The 10,530-nt window shown below is 46.5% G+C and overlaps 1 long non-coding RNA gene across 3 annotated transcripts in view; it reads right to left on the minus strand.

Moving 5' to 3' along the window:
* Window positions 1-10,281, minus strand: part of LOC123000517 (uncharacterized) — a 205,121-nt gene extending 194,840 nt beyond the window's left edge. For 2 of the 3 annotated variants that reach the window (XR_006408537.3, XR_006408536.2), the window contains exon 1: window positions 9,508-9,876. This is a non-coding gene — a long non-coding RNA (uncharacterized LOC123000517). Of the gene's footprint in view, window positions 1-9,507 lie in introns of all 3 variants that reach the window. The other variant, XR_006408538.3, reaches the window with a different exon arrangement.
* Window positions 10,282-10,530: the final 249 nt, after the last annotated feature.

Here is a 10,530-nt window from a genome sequence, read left to right on the forward strand (position 1 = left end):
ATGGAAAGAAGGGTCCTCCTCACAAACCAGCCAGACCTGGGAGCACCAGAGAGGACAGGGTTTTGTCCCCACTCACCCCCAGAGCAGTCCACACTGTGCTTCCACAGGGATCAACCCCCGCCCCCACCATGGTCAGCAGAAGGGACTGACCGAGCAGTGAGGGCCAGGGGAGCCGCTGGGTGTCCACGGAGGGGCCAGAGTCTCATGTTCTGAAGTACTGAGGTGCATTGCTAAGAGACCCCCAGAATTGGGGGGGAGAGGGCACCAGCCATCAGATAGTGGTGGTAAGAAAACAGATGTTTCAGCATGAAAACTATATACATTGTAACTTCAGTCTGGGGCCAAGAAAGTGCAGTGATCATCTGGCCGGACGTGTCACCTCACTGAGGTTGTGAGCTCCTCGAGGGCAGGCACTTTTGTCTCTTTCATGTAAGTCTCTCCCCAGGGACGAGGTAAGTGTCTGGTATTCGGTTGCATCCATACTTATTGGTTGAATACGCTTCCCATAGAGTCTCACCACTGTAGACCTTCCCATCAACAGCTCTCAAACTTTCCATAGCAGCCAACCACTTTCTGGACATGGGATCTCAAGTAGAAGCAAAAACACAAAACCGATAAGCACGATGCTGCTCCGATTGGAGTGGACAAAGCAGGAAGGGTCCGCCCAGCCCAATTCCCCCGCCCACCCTTGATCCTGAGAGTCCTCCAGGCGATTCCCAGGGTTACAAACATCACAGCTTGAAACGCAAACAAGGTTGTGTTGTAAAAACGGAGGCTGACAAGGATGCCAATGTGACCTTTCCCATCTGAAAAAAACCCAGGTTAAGAGAGGAGGCCCCGGGGAAAGTATTAATGATAGCTTAGCGTATGGATCGATGGAGACAGTAAAGTCAGGGCAACCTTCAGTTTATTGGGCAGAGATGGAGGGCAGAGCCAAACCAAAACGCAGAACATCACGCTCCTCGAGCCAGCGTGTCCGCAGCACCCCACAGGCTCGCACGCCTCATAAATATTAATGCCATTGGCTCAGCAGTTTTGAATATCCCTCAGTTTGAGCTCTGCCCCAGTACTTCCCAGGACAAGGAGCCAGGTTGAATTAAGATGCAGCCCTCGCACTTTTATAAAGTGTTGAGTTTAATTCTATTATTATTTTATCCTTCCCACCAAAACCTCAAATTTTGCATTTATACTGAGATACTCCTGACTAGGTCTGATGACAATGTCACAATGTCCCTGGTGAGACACATCCCAAGTGGCTGAGGTGACTCTCGGCTTCATATCAGCATCTCTAACATTCACCAAGTCTAATTCCAGAGGAAAAATGACAGGAGATCCTGACAGAGAACCAGCATCCTCGAGCTGTAGGGTGTAGACCCGGCATCGTATGGACGTGGGACCGGATTTCAGCTCTGCTATTTTGGCCCGTGAATGTTGCTGATCTGGGCAAGTTGCTTGTGGGAAATAATACCTGTGTCAGTTTCCTACCACTACTGTAGCAAAGTATCGCACGCATGGTAGATTAAAACACCCCAAACTTGTTATCGTGCAGTACTGGAGGGCCAAGGTCTAAAATGGGTCTCACTGTGTTAAATAAAATCAAGGAGTCAGCAGCCCGGCTCCAGGGCGGAATCCAGTTCCTTGCCTTCTCCAGCTTCTGGAAGCCCCTCACACTCCTTGACGTGTGGCCCCTCGTCCATCTTCAAAGCCAGCCATGGCTGGTTGAGTCCTTCCCACATTGCATCGCTGATGCCTGCCTGCCACTTCCATTCCTAAGGACCCTTGTGACAACACTGGGCCCATCTGGATCATCTAGGATAAACTCTCTATTTTAAGAAACACTGATTAGCAATCTTAATTCTCCTTTGCCATATAAGGTAGTATGTTCCAGGAATTAGAGAAAGGACATCCTAAGGGGCCATGATTCTATTGGCCACAGTATTTACCTCACAGCACAGCATGAAGTTGACATGGTGGCAAACAGCACAGGGCTTGCCATATAACCACGTGGCTTTCTCCAGAAGGATGGGGGCACATAAACACCAGATAGCTGGAAGACATGCACCGTCCTACATTGTCCCTTCAGCCTACTCATTCTAGCAAGGGCTGCTCTCCTACTCTGCCCCCACCCCCAGCCTGCCAGCCGCAGGACAAAGCAGGCATCCATCACGCTCCTGCCAAACGCCTTTTGTCTCTGTTTGCCCGGATTCAAAATGACAGACACACTCTATGCCCAAGCTCCCTCGCTTTCCACCTCCCCACCAGCAGTGATGGCACCAAGTCAGGGTGCCACAGGACCCATCAGACCACATCAATGAACCTTTCCTGCCAGCATTTGGGAGCCAAGCCCCAGGATCCCTCTTGGAGAAGACATCTTCCTCCCCCCCACCCCTTATATGCTCTTGAAGTCACTCAGCTTGGCTCTCAGGGGACACACGCATGGCCAGTCTCTCCCTGACACAGGGGCGACAGAGGAAGGCCCAGGTGGACGTGAGTCAGCCAGGTGGTACAGCAATCCCAGTTCCCATTCTGAGTCCTTTCCCACATCCTTGTCCTCAAAAGCCTGAGCCCTGCCTAATAGACAGGACAGCCTCACTTCCAGGTGGGCTTTCTGCTTAATATACGCACCACTCACCATGCTAACAGGCTGAGCGGCCCACGTAACCGAAGGTCCTACCGACCTCTCCAGGGGAAAGTCTCTGGAAATGGGTGAACGCTGCAGCATCCGGTTGTCGGAGCTATACAACTTGAAGGGCATAAGAGGAGAGAAGAAGGCTACCTAGTCTCACACGGAGTGGTTGAGTTGGGAGCGGCTGATGTCTCTTCGGCAGCCAGTGGGGTGCAGGGACCAGAGCATGAGTCTGGGCTTGGTCTGTGCCAGATGGAATCATTATGCCACCATTTCAGAACGGCGTGACCTTGAGCTGGGCAAACCCTCTGACTCTCAGTGTCCTCACCTGTCCATTCTCAGGAACACCTACTTTGCAGTATTATCGTCAGAAAGGGAGGAGAGAACACCTACCGAAGCTAGCACATCTGGTCCCAAATTCTGCTCTTGTTGCCTACGCCGCATCTCCAGCCATCCCAGAACGTGGCGGATTGAACAGCAACCACTCTACCGTATCTCACAGATGCCGGGAGCCAGAAACTCGGGCGGCCGACCCTAGCCAGGAGATTGCTCTGCGGCTCCTGCAGCTCCACGGTGCTCAGCTGGTGATGGGCTGGCCTGGAGGGTGCAGGATAAACCGTGGAGTCTCATTATTCGCACAAGCTGTGTTCTATAAAACTGCCTTGAACCCTGAATTAGCAAATACTGAGCCACTGCTCCCAGGGGAAATTCAAGGCTAGGCCTCCGAGAGCCTCTGCTCCCAACATTTGTGTCAATTGAACGATCTGTAACTTTTTTTTTTTTTTTTTTTGGTGAGCGTTTTTGTTTAATATTTAACACATATTTCTTCAACATAATTAGGTTAATTATAATTATACTAAATCCTAAAACACTCTGTGAGAAGGGTTTAACATCCTCCTAACCCTGAGTAATGTGATCGTGAATTTCTCGGGCTTTCTGCCTCACCACAGTGCCGTCCACCATGCCGTATTTATTTCTTTTTCTTACTCAATCATCAACTCATGAATCCACAGCTTTAGCCGCTTTTCCATAGCTTCATCACACATACACGCGCAACGGTGGCATTTTCAGAAGTAGCCTCACGTACAAATTAGCAAATTTCCCCTTCCTTTTCCACGATGTACCATATTGTTGGTTCATTAACGCTGAACTCACCCAGAACTCACACATGAACAAAGCTTCTCTGACACATGTGTTTTCTCCATGAACACATCACGGCCTTCCTTAGCTGAGGAGCACTAGAGAGCAAGCACTTCAACACCACCCTTGGGGCCACTTTAAACAGTGAAACTACCAACAAAAAAACACAAAAGTGCAGAAAACATGGCACCAAGTGGGCCATGAAAAGGACACTTGGCTACAGTCTGAGAGCTAAAACAAGAAAGCCTAGCTCTGCCTCTGCTGGGAATGTACGTGTCCGGAGATCAACTCTCTTGCCCCTCTGCACACGTCCATGAATGATCACAAAGGTGCTGCAAGCATTGATTTGGGAGTTATACGTAAATTCTAGTGAGCAGGAGAATTCGCAAACTCAGAGACTCGGAATAATGAATATCAACTCTCTCTGGTGGGGTTTTGTGCGTGGGGGGGAATGGCTGGAGGGCTGCTAGGACTGTTCACGAGGGCGTCTACAGGTGGCCTCTCCAACATGGTGGCCTCAGTGTAACTGGACTTCTTAGGTAGTGGCCGGCTTTCCCCAAAGTGGGCATCCTAAGAGAATAAGGAGGAAGCTTTATGATCATTCCTGACCGAGCTCTAGACGTCACACAGTGTCACTCCTGCCACATTCTGTTGGTTGCAAGTGAACCCAGCTCCAAGGAGAGGAAAGTGAGACTTCACATCTTTGTGGGGGAAATGTTATGGCCATCTTTGTAAAATACAATCTGTCAGAAGCCTGGAAGAAACCGTAACTATTATTTGATACAAAACGACAACAACAAAAGATGTTTCAACCAAATGCCCACACACTTAGAAGTAATTACTCAGAAGATTGCTTTTGTAATCACCTCCTACCCCAGAAGACTGGAACAGCCAGCAGGCTCTCTGTCCTGGCTATACCTTCAAGGAAAAGATGGACAGGAGCTAAGGAGAGTGGTCAGGAAGCCAGACAGTCATATAATTCAGGGTTTTAAAAAGAACACTTAGAAGTCTTTAAATCCAATTAGTACCATAGCCAAGAGCCAGGAATTCACATTTGAACCACGGTGATCTAGAACATTGGTTTACTGAGGAACAAGCACCTGGAGAACCTGTTAAAATATAGACCTGGGCAACCTTGCCTTAAGTATAGGAATCCATAAGTCTGTAGTATTTTTATTTTTTAGAAGATTTTATGTATTTATTTATTTTAGAGAGACAGCATGCAAGCAGGGGGAAGAGCAGAGGGAGAGGGAGAGAGAGAACCTCCAGCCGACTCTGCACTAAGCACGAGCCCGACAAGGGCTCTCACGACCCTGAGATCATGACCTGAGCTGAAATCAAGAGTCAGACGCTCAACTGACTGAACCCCCCAGGCGCCCCTGCAGTATTTTAAACAAATGCTCCAAGTTATCGTAGTGAAGCTACTAGAACAGGTACACTCCTCCGACCCAGGAACCTGGAGGAAACAATCAGCCCCACACCATCAACTCAACTCAGCTCCTTCAGAAGTTCTCAGAGATCACTGTGAGGCACTTGGAGACCCACCTCACATTCCCAGGATCTACTGCAATGGATCAAGGTGTTGGGCGAGGCTCATTTCCCAGCTAACATAAAGGCCCTGGGTCTCCCTGACTCTGACCTGGAGCTGAAGGGGAAGATGCCACATGCTCCGATGGGACAATGCAAAGACTCTTAGAGGCACCGCACTATCAGATAGGGAATGTGACCAGCAGAATGATGTCCTACCAAAGACGCCCAAGTCCCAATACCTGGAACGTGTGAATACATTGCCACACATGGCAAGGGAATTAAGGTTGCAGATGGAATGAAATATGCCCTGTATTGTACGGTCGTTAATTTTTCATGCAGAGAAAAGATAACACCATGCTTGGCACATAGTAGGGGTACAGGAAATGGTACAGGAAATGACTGGATAGCTTCCCTATTTTGCCTTACTCTAATCTTCCAATTGAATAGCATTCAATTTTACTTTAGTAAAAGAGTAGTTAATCAAGGTAACTTTGCAGAAAGCATGGAGGAAGGCAATTAACACAGACCTTAAGGGTTAACATGGCGCTTTTCTGTAAACATCAGTGACCAGTAGTCTGCATTGAATTCATCCAGTTTCTATAATCACTTCCAATCTTTATAATCAAAGGCAATAGAAATGTATTCAAACATACAAGAAGTCTTTACAACTCAAATCAGAGGGAAGGGGCCAATCTCCTACACATATTGAGATCTTAGAAAGTATTAAGAATAAGACCTTAAAAAAAATAAAACAGAAGCAAGGACAAATGACCTGAAGGATATGAATAGATACTTCATGGGAAAGAAATGACAAAGGGCTGTTGGTGCAGTGAAAATGCACTGAGCCTCACTCATAATAAGAGAAAAGCAAATTAAAACTATGCTAGAATTCCAAAGCTTAACAACACTGCTGGCAAAGTTCTCAAGGAACAAGTACTTTCATGCACAGTTGATGGAAATGGAAGTTCATACAGTCCCAGTGGAGAGAAACTGGGCAATATCTGTCAAAATAATGTCAGTTTCTTTTGGCCATCCACTCCATTGGGGGAATTTATCCGACAGACGTACCCACAGAGAGATGATAATGTTGAAGCTTTGTTGATCGTAAAATAATGGAAGTAACCCAAACATTCATCCATAGAGGACTGATTTTATAATGACTTACCATGTTGTGGACTACTACACAAGTGTAAAAAGAATGATCAAACTCCCTAGGTGTGACACAGAAACTCTCCAAGATGTACTGTTAAGTGAAAAAAGCAAGAAAACAGAGCCATGTGCCTCCTATGTCGCCCTTTGGGTAACAAAAAGAGGTTAGAAAATGAGACTCTGTAATAGAGCTTTGTTTCATGTGTGCATGGAGGCTCTCTAAAAGGGTACACGAGATTTGAAAATGAGATTGGCAACCGGCTTAATGGATGGCATGGATGGGAGGTACGTTTCATTGAACACCATTCTGGTTCCTGAACATTAATGTGTATAAATGCATTAGCTATTAAGCACTTGATTAAATTAAAAGCATTATTTAGTGATTACAATTTCTAATGTTCCAAATTGCAAACAGTAGATGTCTCCTCAATAAGATAAGGAACACGGGGGCGCCTGGTTGGCTCAGTCGGTGAAGCGCCCGACTCTTGAATTCAGCTCGGGTCATGATCTTGGATCACGGTCGTGGGATCGAGCCCCGAGTGGGGCTCCACGCTCAGTGAGAAGTCTGTTTGGGGTTCTCTCTCTCCCTCTGCCCCTCCCTCTTCTCGCACGTGCTCTCTCTCTCTCAAAATAAATAAATCTTTAAAAAATAAGATAAGGAACACAACAGAATGGTCAGTGGTGAACTATCTTCCTCTCATGTAAACATAAACAAGGAGCATGTAACGGGAGAGACGAGGTAACTGGAGTCTAGAAGCTCACATTAAATCCCGTTAGCTTGAATTTCTAAGTAAACTATGTATCACTTGCGGTATGGAGACATAAAAGAAGTTTGCTTTTCCTGATTGTCCTCTTACAAAAGTGTGTGTGTGTCTGTGTGTGTGTGTGTGCGTGTGTGTGTAGCTTAAGTAATGTCTGTAAGAGGATTGTGTTGCTCTGTATTCATTTTCAAACATGCTAAGGACAGGAAGATTCTGTGGCCTGTTGAGTGTAGAAAACTTACCAAAAAGGACCATGATTTCACATAAAATGTGCCTTCTTTAAATGCTTCTAGTTGTACTACGTTTTGAAGATAAGGAATCCTATACAAAAAACTGTATATCCATATGTTTGTATTATTTATATGTATATATGCATGATTGTATTATAATTGGGTCGAAATGCATTCAAGGGAGCAGCTGTGGGATGCTGTCCTGTACTGGTCCCTTAAGAAATTGCCAGGTTTGACATATTTAGAACAGAAGTCCATCACCAAATCATGGCCTTTTAGTAACACGAACCTGTCTCTAGCCATAGTCTTTCCTACTGCCTTGACTAATAAAAGGACCAAATCATTTACCATCCACCTGGGACACTGTTTAGAGCTAAAAAGACACTCAGTAATTATGCAGGGACAAAGGTCTAAGCCAGGCTGCCAACACAAACAGAGACATTTTATCTACTGTGCCATTCATAATAAATGTAAACCGCAGAATATTTATAAGGCTGGTTTGGTTGCAATGAATTGCATCTTTCCAATTATGATACAAATTGCTTCCAGAGAGCACAAGTTGAACTATTCTCTGTAAAGGCAGGTTGAACAGACGCATATCGGTTCACAAACCCCCGCAAACTATCTACGAGCTCTGTCCACAGAAGCACCTCCCTTTGGTCAAAAGTAACGATGTGTCCGCGGTGATTAACGACCACCATAAGAAATGCAATGAAACCCTTCTAACGTTACTCTGAATGTATTGCCCCTGATTCTTTCCCTAATCTGGAATTCATTTGTGTATTTTTTTTTGTTATCGTGCTATATTACTTTCTAGAAAAATACCTTTACATGTTAATTTCTCCCCATTCAAAACTGAACAGATCTTACCAAATGTATCGGGGCGGTCATAATTTGGGCATTCTATTCTTAGACTAACATCTCCCAAAGCCGGGTCAATTAAGGCCAAGATTCAGTCCTGTTTGCATTATGTACCAAATAGCTTTCATGGTTTTGAAGATTTTGTCAATTCATCCTCTTCCCATGGACGTACCCCGAATCCTTTCGTTCTGTCTGTAAACTACGAGTAACATATTACCACGGGACCATTAGCATCGTCATCCTTGCCCAGAGGCCTGGAAGCACTTGAAAGGCACCTGCGTATCACTTGAAATGATCTCCCGCCTGTTTTGTGTTTGTGTGTGTGCATTTTTTTCTCATAAAAAATGGTTCGGAGCATTCCTCAGACTCCCGGAGGGGTTCCCCAAGGACTCAGGAAAAGGTTAAAACAGGTGCATCTGAGTCGGGAGGGCACGTGTTCTGCAGACAGATGTGTCCACTGAGGGGAAACCTCTGAGCCAATGTTTTCGTAAACGGAAGCAGCCTGTGGTCTAGGCCCTCGTGTGACCCCGCACCACGGTCACGCTGCAGACGGCCTCTCCGGGGTGCCACCAGCCTCAGGTTGTTCATCTAAGCCAAATACACACCATTCTGTTGTCCTCAGAATACAAGCTTTTGTAGAACTGACAGAGAGGACGCGTGCACTCCTGACTCACCTGGTGACATCAGAAGGGATGGGATCGCTTTTCAATGACCTTTTCTGATGTTCATATTTCTCTGGTACCAGGAAAGAAAGTTCTCCCTGCCCACATCCCACCAGCGCCTTAGTGATAAGTTAAAATCCCCATATACCGTGTTATAGTAAACCTAAGACTGGCCTTTCTAATAATCTGTTTTAACAGAGGAAAATTGCTAAAGAAAGAAAAAACTGGCCATGTTACACGCGTGAGATGCAAACAAAATTTTCGAGACATGACTCAGGAGTCTCTGAAATCCTCACCTTCCTTCAAGCTTTTCATAGCCTCGGAAATAATCAATCCTTACAGGGGCTCCGACTTAGCTCATTAGAGCCAAGGACAGGTTGGGGACACTGTTGCCTTGCCTGGGGCACCCTGGGGGGTCTGGATTAGCACCCTCCCCAGCTGCTTGAACCACATTCAGAGACTCTAAACTGATCGCAGGCCTCTTTTGGAATGGAAGGCTTGCAATTTCCTCTCTCATTTCATTAAAAAGCTCAGACTAAGTCACTTACCTGGGGGAGGTCTCAATGTCTGCCCGTTTCCACCTTCCTCGGAGGAGAGGCTAAGAAGCGGGTGGACTTGCGCTTTGTCCTTTAATGCGGAGTCTTGTTTCTGTTTTACCGGCTTGTGCAGAACACGCCCAGAACAACACAGGACTGTTCGTAGTTCTAATGATTTTTCCTGGTCTTTGATCCTGCGGACAACACTCTGCTTCGTCTGCCCGATAAAGAAAGTGTGCGTCGCGCGCTATGACTTTCGCCTCTATCTTTGGGTCGCGTGGATTAGGAATTAGCAGTTCAGTGAATGGGCCTCCAGTAGGCGCTGTCTCAAATCTGCAGGAATCTGCCCCATTTTATGTCAATAACTTTGCCTTTGCAAGCTTCCCTTGGCCTTCCTTAACAAAACAGAAGGAAAGACTGCAGTCAGAACTGGGGCTGGGGGAGCTGATTGAGGTTGAAGCCTCTGGAATGTTCAGTCGAGGGCCGGTGACATCTAGACGGGAGTTAAGTCAACGTCCGCGGGCCTGACTTCCCTCCAAGGACACAGCTGGCGTGGTTGGGACATTGTTTTCCAATACCAGGATCTGAAGAAACGTCTGATTTAGTCTAGACTGAAGCTGCTCTTTCATCCCAGTTTAAACTGGTCACATTCTGCTTCCGCTGAGAGCCGGGAGGCAGAAACCCGTCCTCCTTAGCCTTGCCCCTTCTCAGGTAGACGGTCATGCATTCAGCTCCTCGACATTTCAGAAACACTCTGGCTTCCTGCCTCTTCGTGAGCACCCACGTGTCCTTCTTTTACATAGGTCCGATTTCTGCGTTTTCTTGAGCTACCAAATGTTTCAAAGTCCACTGCCCGGATAACCTCACCTATGTCCTATTTCAAATGACATAAATGGCCAGAGCAGAACTGGCCTGACTTCCAAATCTGAATCCAAAACACTTAGGATTATCCGTGATGACCTTAGTGGTGTGCCTCAGAAAATGCAAACATAATAATGTATGTCAAACACAAGGTGATTCTTTCTGCCTTACAAA

Source organism: Ursus arctos, unplaced genomic scaffold, assembly GCF_023065955.2.
Source record: "Ursus arctos isolate Adak ecotype North America unplaced genomic scaffold, UrsArc2.0 scaffold_1, whole genome shotgun sequence".
Lineage (NCBI taxonomy): Eukaryota > Metazoa > Chordata > Mammalia > Carnivora > Ursidae > Ursus > Ursus arctos.